General features: G+C 49.7%; 1 long non-coding RNA gene across 1 annotated transcript; it reads left to right on the top strand.

The window, feature by feature from the left end:
* The first annotated feature begins 5,326 nt into the window (after positions 1 to 5,326).
* LOC121667567 lies at positions 5,327 to 16,383 on the top strand. Its single transcript, XR_006017106.1, has 2 exons — positions 5,327 to 5,710; positions 12,343 to 16,383. It is a non-coding gene; the product is annotated as an uncharacterized LOC121667567 (long non-coding RNA).
* The last annotated feature ends 369 nt before the right edge of the window (positions 16,384 to 16,752 follow it).

Here is a 16,752-nt window from a genome sequence, read left to right on the forward strand (position 1 = left end):
GATACTGAGTCTCATTCCACTCACGTTGGTAGGTTTTCCTTTATTTATTTATCAACAGGCACACATGCCTGTATAATACACTCGTATTTAACATTCCTGGGGGGAAGGAGCTGATTCCTCTTGTTTCCTCCTGGACAAGGAGAGTTTCACTGCATTAGTGACTTGAGAATCCTTTTGCCAGTGACAGCCATGGGACAGTGCTGCTCCATGAAGCCGTTGTGGATTTGTTTGATAATGTGGCTAATGAGTGTCCACCACAAGGCCCATGAATTTGTTCTGTGTGGCATCTTCAGGGGCAAAGCAGAGGGAGGGCCCACGTGTTCCAGCACACGGAATGCCCTGGTTCCCTGTGAAATCTTTAGACTGAAGCTGGTGAGGTCTAGAGCGACGTGGGATCTGCTGTCACTCTGTACCACAAAACAATCCTTGTTCCCCTCTTTTTCCTTACAGTATGGTGTAATCTAACTGCAGGGATCAGGGGGCTCCTGCTTGGTGTTTGTCCTCTCCTGGCCACCCCTCTGTGCACTGCTGGCCACTGCCCTCACAGCCTGGGGATGTCCCAGCCTACAGCTTCTCTCCGTCAGGCAGATTCCCCGGCTGAGCCCAGCGCAGGCGCTGAAGTTTCTGCATAAAAGTTTCCGTCTCTCACTTTTCCTTCTTGGAACGATGCCTCCTGTGGGAAGTGTAAATACAGAAAGATGACAACGTGTGCATTAGCGCTCGTTAGAATGTCATCATTATATCCTGCAAAGTGTCTGCTGAAGGGATCCCTGAAGGACACTTAGAGATGGAGCAGCTGCTCCGGATTTGTTCCAGCTCACATCTCAAAGAAAATGACATTGAGATGAATACAGCATCGCGAGTGTCTTCGGAGCAGAGTGGGGGAAGAGAGGGGTGATCGCCAGCAGCCTCAGGGCCAGGATGGACCTCAGCAGGTTCCCCCCTGCCTGCCTCTGCCTTTTTAACATTAGTGGTGTGCTGAGGGTCCCCACAGATGAGGGGTGAGATGGAGGGATGTGTGCCCCATCCGCCTTCCCGTTCCAGTGCAGGCAGTGGATTCACTGCAGCGGGGGAAGTTTGGATTCTTCGGGGGGAAAACCCAAAACACCATCCAGATGTCTAGAAGATAACATACACCTTACCAAACTCTCAGGTGTATTTTAAGCAGGATTGTCATCTGCTGGAATCAAAACAACCTCACTTATTCCTTCAGTGGAGTGAGGAGGTTTGTACAACAAAAGCTTCGCTGGCACCAGACCCAGGATGGTACCAGGCTCCAGCCTGCCTTTGATGGCCTGATGCCAGGGGAGAGGGGGACACAGGACTGACATGTCTGTGTGACAGCCTCCCCCTGTTTGTCTTCGGAGAGGCAGTCTTGAAGTCGAAATGCAAACAGTCCCGAGGGGGCTTGCTGAAGGAATGAGAAAGGTTAAGACCTGTGATGGACCACAAGAATATCCAGATTCTTACATTGCTGGGAGCCCTCACACTCTTTCCCTGTATATCTGCCCAAAAAATAAAGAAAAAAAGCATTGTCTTCAATTCCCCTGTCTCCCAGGAGCTCCCACCACGTCAAGTAACAAAGCCACAGACAGAGTTTCTTCGCTTGACAGCAGCAAACAGCACCTTCCCCAGGAGCAGTGTTAGGGCTGGAGGGGCACCCCTCCTGTGCAGGGGGCACAAGGGCCTCTCCATGCCAGACAATACTTGGGGAGCTGGCAGAGACCAGGTCATATTTGCATTCAGGTGTAGTAGGTCCCAGCCCAATTAATATTTTTTAATCTCATCTGCCAAAAAATCAGCCTGCCTTGAACATGTCCTTCTGCTTCCTTGTGTCATCAGCTGTCCAGCTGCTCAGGAACTGCACATCAGCAAGCTGGGTGTGCTTTGGGACAGAGGCACATCTCCTGAAGGCATCTCCCTGTGGCCTGGCTGGGCTGATGTGGGGTCCTTTGTGCCCACAACCCTGATATCCTTGCCTGGTGTCCGCAGTGAGTGGCAGGTCAGGGGACAGTGGGGCTGGGGCAGATAAAACACCATGGAACCACCAGGACGTGGAAGAGTTTGTTTCACCTTCTGCTGGAAGAGTGTCCCTGAAATGGAAAGGAATGGAAGTGAAGTACCACTGCCACAGGTGGCACTTGCAGAGGCAGAGGGAGGGACAATGAAGGCTGCCAGGAGATGGAACAGAGATGGTGCCAAGCAGCTGCTGCAGTGATGAATTTACTGCAAAATTGTGTGGCTCTGGGAGGAGGAAAATAGCCAGAGCCAGTTAATAATTTTTGGGGAAACCAGAAAATTTCTATTTTATCAGTTCAGAATCTGCTTTGGAGATCTGAAGGAGTGCGGAGCGACTCATGTCAGTGCTGGCACAGGTGCTCCAGGGTTGGGTACTTGGGCCAGGACCCTCAGGTGCCACCACAACGCAGATGCCTGTGACAGCTGCAGCTGCCCTGCGCTGCATGTGGCACACCGGAGGAGTGTTGGCCATCCGGGAAGGAGGGCTCAGTGTCAGCATTTCACCCCTCCCTGAGACCTGCTGGAAGCTCTACAGAGCTCCATTTCTCTGGGTGACAGACTGCTCCCTTCAAACCTGAGCTGTGGGTAACCCTTTTCATTGCTAAATCAGCCAGGTTCACTGGGCAAATATTTCACATATACAGAAGTAGGTGTACTACATATTACATATGGTATTATATATCATGGAATGTATATTTTTGTGCTCTGAGCTGGGAATCAGGTGCTTCACAATCACTGTGAAAGAACTTCCCCTTCCAACAGGCACTTCCAGCCATCAAAACATTGGGTTTCCCATCTGACATCCCCCATTTAACAAATTTCAAGTGAAAAATCTATTTCAGAATGAAATGTTGCCATGCTGCAGCCCAGCAGGGCTGAAACGTTTCAATCCTGCTGCTGCATCTCTTCCTCCTCTCCCATTTTCTGCCTGAACGTGAGATGACTGAGGCAATGGAGGGATGCAGTGGGTGCCAGCCCGGCTCTGACCTGAGGCCTGCTGAGGCCACCATGCTGTCCCCAAGGGGGGCATGTCGCCACTGCTGCAGAGAGAGATGGGGAGTGTGCGAGAGGAGTGGCTGGGGCACGGGCCAGTGCCAAGGTACCAATACGAGGGATGCAACTCCCAGCACAACTCAGTGAAGATGCAAGAAAACTGCCCAGATGGCTGTTTTGTTGGAAACAAGCCTCGTTTGGGGTTTTTGTAATGATTAGGAACTAGTTTAAGCTAAAAGAGCTGGAATAAGAACAGATGAAAGGCACAATCTGCCGAGCTTTATGGCATCCCCGAGCTGGGTGCCGAGCACGCCCACAGTGACTTACAGCACAGCTGACAAACAGCAACTTGTTAAGCTGCGGTGGCTGGATGATACATCTGAGACTTAAAAGCACAAACAGAGATTCATACCAGCCCGCCTGAACCCAACACAATTCCCCATATAGGCAAGGCCTCCTCTTCCATCCTCCCTGCCTGTATATAATGCTGACAGAGCGGCTCCCTCTCCACCAAAAATCTCTCTGGCATCAAAACCAGTGATTTTTATCCTGATTTTTTAAAGCATATGCCTGATTCGGCACCTGCAGCCTCCTCTCTATGCAGCAGAGTTGCCACCTCCCCAAATAGGTGTAATTTCTTTTTAGTTCAATTATTTCTGCCCCATATTGTTTGCAACAGCTGAAGCCAATGATGCTGTTCACATACAACATACTCTGTGTCTTTGCTTTGTGAAATACTAACACTACAATGCTCTGAAGTCACAGAATCATAACCCATTAATAGCTTTCTTCATTTTGGCTGCAGAAGATGGCAGAATAATTCTCTTTTTAAACAAATGTGTGGATTCCAATGAAGCTGGGTCTCTGGCAACTTTTGCATTAAATCTGCATTTACCTGGGCAGATACACTTGGCTTTATTGCTTTGTTTCTGGTTTATTTGCAAAAATATTTTTTCTTCTGCATTTTTGCAAAGCACTGCCATGGCCAGGTTGAGGACTAAGAACAAGGAGACACATCTCAAACTCCAGGTCTAACTTCCCATTCCCAGAGTGTTTGAGAGGAGCTAGAATGGGGTAGTTCCCAGGAGGAGTCCTGCTCCCCACATCCCCATTACACTATTTTTTGGGACTTCTTTTCTGAGGCTCCATAGAGTCACGCTTGCACCTTCTTTTCTTAGTAAGGAGGAGGCCTTTTTTTAAGGCTTTCTGGCAAATTTGCATATCCCTCCTCCTCTCCTTCCATGCTTAAGCTCCCGAAATACAATAAATATTTCACTTTCAAATCTAGATTCATTAAAGGATGCCCAGCAGGGAGAAATAATAAGATATCACTTTACAGCCCAAATAAAGCACAGAAAGACACAGCCTATAATGTATATTTCAGGCTTTAGGTTGAGATAACTCAGACATTGCTCCTGGTTAAGAAACACGGATGGTGCTGTGTCAGTACCTTGGCTGAAAAAGCAGCTTCTTGTAACATTTTATGCCTTTTGGGAATGCCTCCCCGTGATCCTCTGGGGCTGCAAGAAGCAGCCCAGAGCAGCAGTCCCTGCACTGGGGAAGAGCTGGGATGCCCCCCTGCCTCATCCCTCCATCCTGCACCATGCCAAGGAAACCAGACCTTCGAATTGGACCCAAAGGGTCTTCTTGGGCGCAAGCGGCAGAGACCCCGCCTTCCCCAAGACTTGCCATGGGCATCATCATGCCTCAGCTTCAGTCACCAAGCCCCAGTGGAGCAGGACACGCTGCAGATCCCGAGAGAGCAGCGCGGTGCTCTCAGCCAGTGCCTCCCCTCCTGGCACAGCTACAGGACCCACCACTGCTGCTTCCCCACACCATCCACCCCCCCAGCGCTGCAACGCTCACGTCAGTCCCGCAGTTTTGCAAGAGAGCAAAAAACCAGCGTGGGGTGGGAAGGGACAGGGGAGATCCACAGGGATGCGCTGCAAGGGAAACACTGGTAGCGGGATTTTCTTGCCGTGATTGTTACTCTCCCACGTATACTCCTGGCTAATCCAGTAATCTCTTATTTATGTGCAGCCTAATTAAGGCTGTGAGTAGCTTGATCTTTGTTTACTTAAGTGCATAGCAGAAGATTGCCAAGACGAAATGAAATCAGCTGCAGGCAGGCAGGGCTGTGCGCTCGGGATGGCGCGGAGCGGCACCGCCTCTCCGGATGGGATCACAGAGGCTGTTGCATCACACGCCCTGTTGCTAATTCAAGCTTATCTAATAAAGATTCAGATAAACCAAACCAAACCAGCGAAGGCTGAAAGAAGCTAATGGGATGTGATTAGTGCTTGTCTGCCTCCGCTGCTGCTGCTACCGGCAGGACCTCACATCCGCAGCCTTGCTTAGGAGTGGGGCTGTGCAGGGAGCACCATGCGCAGGGGGCGGGGAGAGACTAACGTGGTTTTAAATCTCATCCCTATAAAATAAACCCGTTAGTGGGCCGATACCCTGCTGGAATCACGGCACAGACACCCGCGATCTGCTGTTTGAGATCAGCCTCTGCTCTCCCTCCCACCACTCCCCATCCGTGCTGGCTCCAGGGGAGCTTTGCTGGGCTTGCACCAGGGTTCCAGGAGGGCTGGATCCGGCTTCTCCTCCCTCACCCCACGGGCTAATCTGTTCCGGCCAGCACATGAAACCCGAATTCCATGAATTACTGCAGGGGACTCGATGGGACGAGATGCACGTGAGTAGCTGTGCACCAACAGGAACAAGGGGGTTGCAAGTTGCCTCTCGTGATTTACACCGACACCAGGGAAATAGATGAAGTAACCACTCATGTGGGTTCCCATTTACTCAGCTACTCTGTCTTAAAGGGGAACATGGATAATGTCACCTTTTCAGAGCGTCACAGATGAAATATGCTCACAGCACTGCATACATTATGATTTTTATGCTTACCACACTGGGAGCTTCTTCTCCTCCCATCAACTCACAGAGCAGATCCCACAAGCTGAGCCAGCTAACGAGACTATTACATTCGCAATGTGCACTGCCACCCTACATCTTCCAAACCCTCTCCAAATGGATCTGTTTGGACCCATTTTAAATATAAATATTGCTGGGTTCTGTGCTAAATGTGTACGCAATGCGTTTTACGAAACCTTTAACAAATTCTGTGCAGAAGAATATGTTTTCCCATATGGGCTGCTTAAAGAAAGGCAGATGTGAGGCAATCCAAATCCCTCATATGCTTCTCCTCCTTCTCCCTTTCCTTTTGGCAAACTAAGTCAGGCAAAGACAAATATTGTATCAAAGAGTTATGGAAATAAACATGAATGTAGCTCAAGGGCACAAGTAAGTTTCTGGAATATTTTCTCTGTGCAATTAATAGGTAGCATTGCGGGGGGAGCACGAGTACCCAAAATATGCCCGAGGAAGCTAATTTTATTGTGCAGACGGTACTCTGGGATCCGCAGAGTGAGCTGCGTTAAGCAACATTAGTCAGGATACTCTTAATAGGCTGCGGAGAAAGATGAGGAAACGTGTCAGAAGTTGAGGGAGAGCAGGTAACACCGAGCTGCAGGGAGGTTGAGCTGGGACACAGGGACAGGGCCTGCTGCAAGCCAGAGGGCAAGATGTGGGAGCCACTTAGGGACTCAGGTGTGAGGGGCTGGTCAGCCCTCTGGAGCAGGCTTCAGAAGCCTCTGGAGGTGGCACTGCCTGTCCTGGAACCCGCTCCTGGGAAGGATGCTCTGGGACAACTGCCAGCCTTGCCGTGCATTCTGCAGACGCAGGAACTCCGTGGCCGGTGAAGCATGCACTGTGTGGGAGCTGCTCATCCTGTGCCCAGGGCCATGTAAAAACAGATGGCAGAGAATGCACCCACAGATAAATCAGTGGTGTTCTGCACTCTGTCCGTGGTCATGCCCTGGCACCCTGTTCCCATGGGATGGGCACACGGGGTCCCACAGCTGAACCCACTGCTGAAGAAAAACAGGAGGCCAAACACCAGCATCAAGCTGTATCTCACTACAAACCCCATTTCTCACAAGAAGAAAAAGAAATAAATATCTAGTTCTTCTGCCAGGTTCCTCAGTTCATTAAATAACCTGCAAACATTAAACCAGATGTTGTGTTTTATCGCTTGACTCAGATCATTATGACTTTATTTCTGATGGGCCTGGAATAAATGAAATGCAGTTATAAAGGTTATTTAACTATTAAAACAACTATTAATTAAAGTTTGCCAAGTCCTGGGGGCCCTGAGGACAAGAGGCAGCTAGGTAAATGTCAGTTATTATTTAATAAGTCCTTGTTGTTGAAATACGTGGCACGTGAGCTGCATCCCCAGCAGGAGCTGGGAGCTTGCAGATCCCTGCTATAAATATTTTGCCCAGTGTTTGCACGGCAGAGGAAAGGTGGGAGGTGATTTAGTGCCAGGGTCGATACTGCCAGGGACTGAGGGCTCAGTGAGCAGAGGAAAAGGAGCTGCAGGGCAGATGCCCAGCAGAACTCAGCTCCCCGAGGGGCTCAGGTGAGTGGGAGACAGGGAGAGGCTCGCAGGGGCCTCATTCCCTGTCCCGGGGTGAGCGGTGACAGACGATTTGCACATCGCTGCTCACTCCTGCCCTCTCCAGCCTGGGAACGCTGTGGGTCGGGGCTCTCTTGTGTTTTCTGCCTACGAAGCAATGGCCCTGGGCTGGGGCCCTGGGAGGAAGAAAGGTGGCAATAAATTGTACAACAGCAACAGCTCTGAGCTCATCCAGGATTTCCTGAAACTGCTCTAATGCCACTAATTAACAGAAATAACGCTGAATAAGCTTCCAACGCATCAGAGCTTGAGGACTAAAGGACTCCACTGAGCTGGAACCTAGGGGAAAGAAATATGGAGCTGCTTTTGCACATTATCCTGTAATTAGGGCTTGCTGCAGCTCTGCCCCTGCTCCCTCCGTGACGAAGCACAGCCTGTGTCCCACTGGTGGCATGTACCAAGAGGAACAGCCACCTCACAAGTCCCTGCTTTGTACATGTGAACAAAAATAAAACAATAATTTGATTCTTTTAAGTATGAAGGAGGAGAAGAAGGGAGAGAGAAATGAATATGGAACAGACAGCCTGAGCATTAAATGGGGATGAAATGCTGCCAATGTTCTTTTAAAGACAAACCAAGAAAATGAAGGGGCTGCACTCAGCTGCCACCACAACAGCGATCGCTCATCAAGTCAAAGTTTCACTCTAATCACTTCAGTTGTTAAGGGGAAAAAAGTAGAGCAGTGCTGGGCTTGGAGAATTACCACTCCTTGCCATCCCCTGTCCCAGGATGCCATCAGCAGGGCTGAGCCCTTGGCTTGTGAGGAACCTCTTTGGGGGCTAGACCACCCCAGATTTCTCGTGTGATCTCGGCTAAGTACTTTGGAATCCTCAATAATTTATTGCAAGGAGTTTCATCTTATTCAGGAAAGCATTGCTGTAATTTTTATTTCTCCTGTATCTTCTCTGAGGTGTCTCAGAACTAAACACTAATGCTCAGGTGATCATGAAAACCTCCTATTTCCAGGGCTGGATTTTCCCTGCTGTACACTTTGGAGGGAACTGTATTTCTTGGCTTTCAGGCTGTGTGTGCAGGGTTTCCTCTGGCACAACTCTGTATCAGCTTTCTGAGCTGACAGGGTTAATCAGGGCACAGACATTCCTGCCAACAGCTCAGGTAATTGCCGTCTCTGTTCATCATTTTGTACTGGGCAAAGCAAACACCATCGCCAAGCCAGGCACTCGCTCACCAGCTACTGGTGGATGTCCTTAAAATTTCTCCAACTTCTTTAAACTTGCCTACTTGACACAGCTGTGTGTCATCGCAAATTCTGTTCCTCCACAGCTTATTGCTTCTCTAGATCATTAATGACTGCGTGGCACAGTCCTGGAGCGAGAGCAAATCCCAGAGGCTTGCTCCGCTTCATCGTCTCCAGCCACAATTTATCTGCTATTCTCTTTGATGCCACGGCCAGTGAAGCAGTGATGAGAGCTGTGTCCCCAAAGAGCCCTTCCTCCAGAAACAATGTGAAGAGCCATGGTCCCACACAGCCCTGCAGCGAGGCGGATGAGCAGTGGCTCTTGGAGAACTCAGCAGCGAGGTAGGGTTTGGAGTGCAAGAAATGGCATAAGCTGGAGCCCTGCTTGCCAGGGCAGCAGGAGCAGGACTCCCCGGGAAGCCACAGGCTGGAACCTAGTGGGGAAGGAGCCCTCTTGTCCCTTCAGCAAAGGAACTTTCAAGGTTTCCCTCATAAATCCTTTCTTAGAAATTCCCTATAAATGCAACTTTGCCAATTTAGTCTTTAGCCCAAGGGAGAATCTTTTTGGTGAAAACAGAATTGACAGGCGAGCAGGAGAAGGAAATAAAAGTCCTTTCACATCTCTGTTTCTGTCTTTGGCCAAAACAGCAGCCAGCACCATGGCACAGTGACTTATTTTATTTAAACCTTATTTTCTGTCAGGAGTAACCTCCCGAGTCTCTTGCTGTAGCTCAGATTACTGACCTGCCGTGCGTGTGGCGATGTGACAGCGCTGGAGGATTTGCTGCCTCGGTGTGAAACACTGAATGTCCCCTCTCCCAGGGAGCTGCCCCTCCGTTGCTGAGACAGGCGATATGAGGTCGGTGTCAGGACTGTGTGTGCTGCAGGTACCTTCGCCAGAGATTCAATCTGGGGCTGAAAGTCACTGGAGGAAGAAGTAATTAATGCAAATCCCCAGGGCTGGATCAATGCAGATATGGAGGCTTTATAGCCTCCCTGGAAGGTAAAAGCTCTTACTGGGTTCTTATTTCAAGAGTTCACGTGGCACAAAAGATCTCGAAATGCTATAAATACCTCCCGAGGTGCTGCAGAGACCCACGATGCCATCAGCGCCACGCGGAACCGTCCACAACAGGAATTTGGACACACATGGCCTCTGCACGGGGCCTGGGATGGCGTTCAGTGCATTTATCTTGGTCTAGATAAACAGTAACAACCCAATTGTGTTTGTTCAGGGCCTCCTGCTCTGTCACTGTCTGTTAGAGCCTGGCTTCAGGTGCTGGGCAGCCAGGACCACTGAGATGGTTGGGGTAATGGCAAGCTTTCAAGTACAAGATGGTTTTTGTTTCCCAAGAGTCTGTCTGCTTTTTCCCATAATTTCATCCAATGGACAATTTTAGCTTTTCCCAGATGTTCCTAAATTTGCCCATACTTCCTTTCCAAGCCCATCACAGTTACAGCAACACAGTTGCTGCTGCCCCAGAAAGAACATGGGCAGTTTGGACTTGGCCATCCTGTGGGTCAGGATTCCTGCTTGCACTCCAGCCTTCCTTCTGCAGGGATGCAGGAGGACATTAAGCCAGGAGCCAGGATGTGCACACCAGCTGCTGGGCAATGGGGTTGTCAGAAGAAGCAGCTCCCCATGGCTCACCTCAAGGATCCCCTTGTGGGATGGGGTGGGAGGTTGTGGTGCTCTCTGTGGGATCAGCACTTCACCATCTGCTCCAGAGCAGGCTGTGCACCCTGAAACCCTGCCAGCTGCCCCCTCTGTCAGAGTCAAGTGCAGTTAATGCAGGCAATCCAATCCAGCTGGGGCTGGTCAAGTTCTCCCCAGAGGTGCACAACGGCCTTACTGATGTTTTCACAGGATTTAAACTTCCAGTGCAATAGCCAGGAATAAAGTGAGCTTCGTCCGTGCATTACTGCTACCTTTTTTGCATACAATTGAATAAATTACCCTTTGTTATGAAACATTAATCCTCTTTGCTAAATGGAGTAATTCCCACCTCGGATGCGGCGGAAGGTCGGAGTGCCCTCAGAGCAGACCTGGGGGCATCCTCTTGTGCAGTGTAATGACAGATGGGGCAGGGGAGCTCCTGTGCCCAGGGGAGAGCCAGCCCATCACTGCAGGGCGAGGTGTTCCCTGGGGCATCCTCAGCTAGAGCAACCTATATGAATTTTATATACATATATATGATGAATTTATGTTCCAGTCCAGCAAGAAGGGTGCCCATGTCTCCCTTTCTGTGGCACTGGCAGGTTTCCTCTGCCCTCACACACACACACCAGGTTCCAATGCTGGCACCAGGAGGGATCCATTAGGAGGAAACTCCACAAATCTCAGTGTGATGCTACAGCTCCTGACAAAATGAAGGCAAGTATCTGGTTCAGATCTGCACTTAAAACAATCCAGAGGGCTATTAGTATTCACCCTGTGTGATCCAGATGGAGTAATAGCAGCTGTATGAATAAAATTAAAATTGGAAAGCTGAGGCTGCCTCATGCTTAGGAAGAGGCTGAAGATTGGAGCTGGCAATGGCAATGCTCCAGCAAGAGTTGGGCCCTCTCTCCAGCTTGTGTGACCAGCCCTTTGCTGTGGGAATGTCCCACTGCTCACCACTGCAAGGTGGGCAGCGCTTGGCTGTGCTCTGAGCCTGCCATGCCAGCGTGGTCAGAGGGCTCCAGGACATGGGGGCAAGGAGCACATTCAGAGGAGGACACTTTCCTTGGCCTGCACCTCTTGGCAAAGCTCGGGAACTTTCCTGAACCTCCCCTCAGAGCAGCAGCCTGCAGGGAGCCTGGATCTGCCAGGCAGAGGGAGGGATGCAGAGGGGAGCAGGGCTGCAGTGAACCCATCAGCCTGGGGGGAGCACACGGGGAAGCAGGAATCCTCTTCGAGCAGCAAGCAGGTGAAATCCATACTGCTTTTAACCAGGCTGCAAATTTCAGGCTGTAGTTCATTAATTCAAAGAGATAGAATTGACGTCCCTCCCCTTCCCATCGATGCAGTCACAGGGTCTCTCCATGTCTCCCAGTGCTGCCATCGTATTCCGATAGCCCCGACTGCCTCTGCAGAACTGGATCGTTGCTTCCTCCAGGGACTCTTCGGAGATGCCCGTAACAAAACCACTCACACCCCACTGGCAGCAGGCGCCGCTCCCTCTGCCTGCCTGTCTGCCCAGGAAACGGACTGGGGAGGAAGCTGCTGTGTGAGGATCCCCCACTTGGATTGCAAAGAGACGGTGGCTGTCTGATTCAAACCACCGATTTTTGCCAAGAGTCCCTAAGCACTATTATTCATGGCTGCTTATGAAACCCCTCATTAGCTGAAGAAGCTAATTGTTGTTGTTGAAAAAACGAGCAGTGAATCTCCAGGTCTGGCGTTCTGCCACTCCAGGAGCCTGGGCTTGTTTGCTGTGGGGCTCAGCCTCCTTTGCTGTTGCAGACAGGAAAATATTCCCCAACAAACCCCACCTTTTCCCCCCATACTACCAACTGTCTTTCCTTTTTCCCTGCCCAAATTTGATGCGCAGAAACATTCAGGGGTTCTAGGGGATGCCAGCCAGTACTTTTTGACTCATTTCAGAAAAATTCTGGACAGCAGCAAAGTGACCTCTACGGTGCCCATAGTGGGGAAAACGTTATCCTGCATGAGAGCATCTATGCGAGGACTCGGGACAGAGCTCCTCCACCTCCCTCTGCCCACCTGCAGGAAGAGGCATCGCTCTGGGGTCAGGAGCAGCATCAATGTGACCACCACAAACCACGCCTCCCATCCAGCTGCTGGGAGCAACGAGGCTCCAGTCAGGAGGAAATTGTTTTGCAGGTATTGTTTTGCTAACAATAGAGGTTTCTGCTTCTGAGAATGCTGTTTTGCTTAATACCTGCTTTCTGCAGAGTGGCAATGTGATGGAGTAATAGCCCTGGCACGGGTATGAGGGGTCTGGCTGGTGACAAGAGAACAGACAGCTGTATCCATCAGGAAAGAAAGAAAACAAGTGTAAAGGAAGTAAGTGCTCCACGTAGGAATTCCCCGACAACATAAGGTTTTAATCTTCAGGATTAAATGGTGTTGTGATCCCTTACTGCACAATAAATGTATTTGCAGGGGGAAATGTGCCAATTTTCTTCTCTGCAAAGAGAAAAGAGAGCTGGACCTGAGCAGTGTTCCGCTTATAGGGAATAAAATGCAGGTTTGTTTTGAAAAGTTATCTGATAGAGGCAAAATGAGACCTAAATCCTATGGTGTGGCACAGAGCCCAACTGGCTGGAGCACCTGTCCCAGTTACCTGTTCTACACTTGCTTTCTGGGGACACTGGAGATCACTCAGTGGCTGCACAAACACCAAAAAATTAACTGCTGATAAGAAAGTGGCAAACCGAGTCCTAGATGATAGAGGGGCTGATCCTGCCCATGGGACAGAGGGGCAGAGCCTGCACTGCAACCCCCAGCCACTGCTGCCAGCCCCGTCATATCAACAGCCCTTGGCCCTCTGAACTGAACCCTAAAACCACCCAGTGACCCCAGACATGTAATTATTCCTTTATATTTTCCCGGGATTGTTTCCTTTGCACAGAGAGGGCCGTCACACACCGGGCACTGAGTGTTTATGCCTATGAATTATTCACGTTCTGTGGAGCCAGACATCATTATCCCCATGTGAGATAAAGGAGCGGGTGCACATCTACATGGATGAAGATATAACACTGGCTTTAAAAAGAATTACAGTTCTTGGTATTCTCCTCCCAAACAAAACCCCCAAGATGCAATGCTCCGTTTTTTCTTCCTTTGAAAGAAAAGCAGTAAACGCCAAGCCCTGCCAAGCTCCTAATGAGAGGCTGCTCTGCCCCACATCCCTGCCCAACAGCCACTAACCCCTGGCCCACCCTGGTTGCAACCCTAAGTATCCCTAGTGTGGCCCACTGCACAGAAATGCAGGCCTGCAGAGGTTGGAGAGGAGCTGCTGAGGCTTCCCAGCTGCTTCTGGCTCTTTCTCTGAGCTCTACATTGATGTGCCACCTCTGTCCACATTCAGGAGCAGCCCACAAGCAGCAGCTCCTGTGTGGGTGTACAGCAGCCCCCACAACCCGACCACGAGCCATGGGCATCTGTGGCACCTCGAGGAACCCCAGGGCTGACAGAGCTCCGAGCATCCCTGCAGCTCGCTGCGAGCCTACACAAACCAGCCCCAACACCCTGATGTGGTGCCAGTGGCAGTGGGGGTGCAGCAAAGCAGAGCGACAGCCCTGCTGCCCAGAGCCCCCCAAAGCAGAGCTGCACGGCGGGGGGACCACAGCACCCACTGTCACCCCCACTACAGCCGCCCTCTCCAGGATCTCCACAAGCCCAGCTGCGTGTCAGGGGAGTAAAGCTTCTCTGCAAAAGGAAAAAAAACCAAAACCCCTCTGAAGTGTGTGATAAACACGAGTGTAAAGGAAAGTGCTTGTTTTAAAAACTGGTAAGAAATCCTTCAGCTGCTGTCCTTCTCCACTCTCCGCAGGGGTGACGGAGGGGGCCAGTGCTCCTATTGATCTGACCCACAACACCCCGAGCGCAGCTCGTTACCGAAACAGAAAAGCAATGTTCAGCAACACAACATCTTGTTAACTCGGGAAGTCGGGGGAGCCCTCCCGCCTCCCAGCAATCATTCCAGCATCGCCTGCCTAAACAGAGCCGAATGGCACTGCTCTTAATGGGGTTATTAATAACTGTCACGTTCCACGAAGGTGAAATAATGTTCCTGCTTTCATCCATAGATTAGACTAAACCTGTGGGGAATTTTCCGAGCCCCCATCCCCGCTTTGTGCCCCGACGCTGGTGCAGAGGAGCAGCACCGCTGACACCGTGGTCATCAGGACGGCCGAGGGCAGGTCCCCAACACCAAACCCTTGGCAAAAACATCTCCATTTTTGCTCTAAAACAAATGCACTCAGTGCTTTCTCGTAGTTACACTTTTAGACCTAAGTATAACTAAAAGCCAGAGAGAGGAGAGAGTGTTAAGAGACTGTTCAACTGCAGGCAAGAAAAATCTCAGTCCCCACGTATTAATTTAAAGTTTGAGGTTTTTACGGGGATGCTGCTGAGGCAGACACAGCTATGAGTAAATATGTCAAAATAATCTATCAAGTAGAAAGCTGGTCCCTGAGCTGTTCAATGCAAGAGGTAAATTACACAAAGATTATCATTAGATTTCCAAAACACCTTCCAAAAAAAAGGGAAAGAAAGGGAAAGGACGAGATTTGAGTATCTCTCTTAAGGCTTAGACTGTTCCCAGCCCTTTCTTGCTTTCAGAAGCAGTCATTAAATTTTGAGGCTCCCAAGCACACGAGAGCCCTGCTCTGCTGGAGCTCCTGACCAGACCAGGGGCTGCTCCCCTTCCCCTCCCTGAGTACCCTCAAGCTGGGCCAGCCCTGGCTCTGGTGGGAAGGATGCTTTCAAGCCCCAGCATCACATGGAGCTGGAAAGACTGGATAAAATCTGCCCACCCCGCCAGAGGGCTCTGAGTCTCTTGCTGGCAGAAGGGCTAAATTAATCCATTTAATAAAGAAAAACCCTGCCTTCAGAATAAAACAAGATCCAAGATCTCTCTGAGCAGTGTTTCCCTTGAGGCTTACCAGCACTGCGTTTTCCATCACAAAAATAATGTCCTGTAAAAGACTGATTAGTCAGCTGATAATTGAGTTCTTAAATGTCAAAAACAATATGGTATGAATATTCAGCAGATCATGCCATGAAACTTACCTGTTCCATCAACAATGACTAACAGTTTCTATCCCCATTGTTCTTTTCCAGATATTATGTTAATTTGACTTTTCTGAGGTGATGAACAAGGCTCCCTTAAAACACAATCTTGCAGGTTAATGTGTAACGGGCTGCTTAAAAGAAAACAGTTTGGAAGTCGTGCTTGACTTCCATCCTTGTGCATTAGCTCCAGCTTGCAGTTCAGGGAGAGGGCCAATTGAATCAAAACTGCTCAAAGCAGACAGAGTTAATCTTTTGTCTTCTGAGAAGAAGAAAACCTGGTATGTAGATTGAAAAAAAGAAGTCATATTTTTGTGCTGCTTGAGGTTAAATGCAGCCCAGGGGTCAAGGTCACAACACTTTTCAGACCTCATTTAATTTAAGAGGGGAAAACACGGGCTGTGTTTCCTTCAGGGCTGTATCTCTGGTTTTTAAAGGGTGGTACCAGTTATAACTCCATTCCCCACCACCCTGGGGCGCAGCCACCCTGCCAGGTTTCTACTCAGTGAACAGTACACCCATCCAAGCCATGAGCAGCCAATTTCTCCAGGAGAATCCCGTGGGAAACGGTATCAGAGGTTTTACCACGCTCTCGGCCGTCACTGATGGAAGCCAGCATCCAGAACAGCAAATGGCAGCAAGTTTAAGGACTGAAGGATTGCATCTCTGCATCTTTCTAAGCGTGTGTTTAATTAACGCCTCATCCAAACTGTGAGCTCGGGAGCCTGGCTCTCAGTTACCCAAACCCAGATTTATGGGCTCAGTGTGGAGTGGTTAGCAAAGATATTTAAAACCAATCAGGCCCTTGGAGAGGCAGATCCAAGCAGTCCAGGCTGTGCTTATTATGCTGGAGAATATGAAAATAAAGCCATCAAGCTCACCAGACAAGTGGGTTATTTGTACTATATTTTTTAGTGATTAGTCTCTTTAATAATGCCTTTTGCCTGCAGTGGGAGAAACTCTCCATCGCGCTCTCGCACACCGTGTTGCTGATGGATGACACTCCCATGTGACCAACCAAACTCAATTTTAATGTTTCCTGATGCCACTGAGAAGAATGAAAAGGCAATTATAATTTCCTCCAGCCTCAGTTGTTGCCAAGTGCTAAGGGGTGTGGGCTCCTTGGCTGAGGAACTTTGTGCTCGACTTCGCTGAAGATTTTAAAACACATGAGGCATCTTCAAAAATGTCAACCTTTTAGGTGAAAAAGCAAAATGGAACTTTTGGGTTTTTTTCCCCCTCAGTCTCCCTGTC

The sequence above is a fragment of the Corvus kubaryi genome, unplaced genomic scaffold, assembly GCF_017639235.1.
Source record: "Corvus kubaryi isolate FWS band 111438036 unplaced genomic scaffold, C.kubaryi_AGA036_p1.0 37367, whole genome shotgun sequence".
Lineage (NCBI taxonomy): Eukaryota > Metazoa > Chordata > Aves > Passeriformes > Corvidae > Corvus > Corvus kubaryi.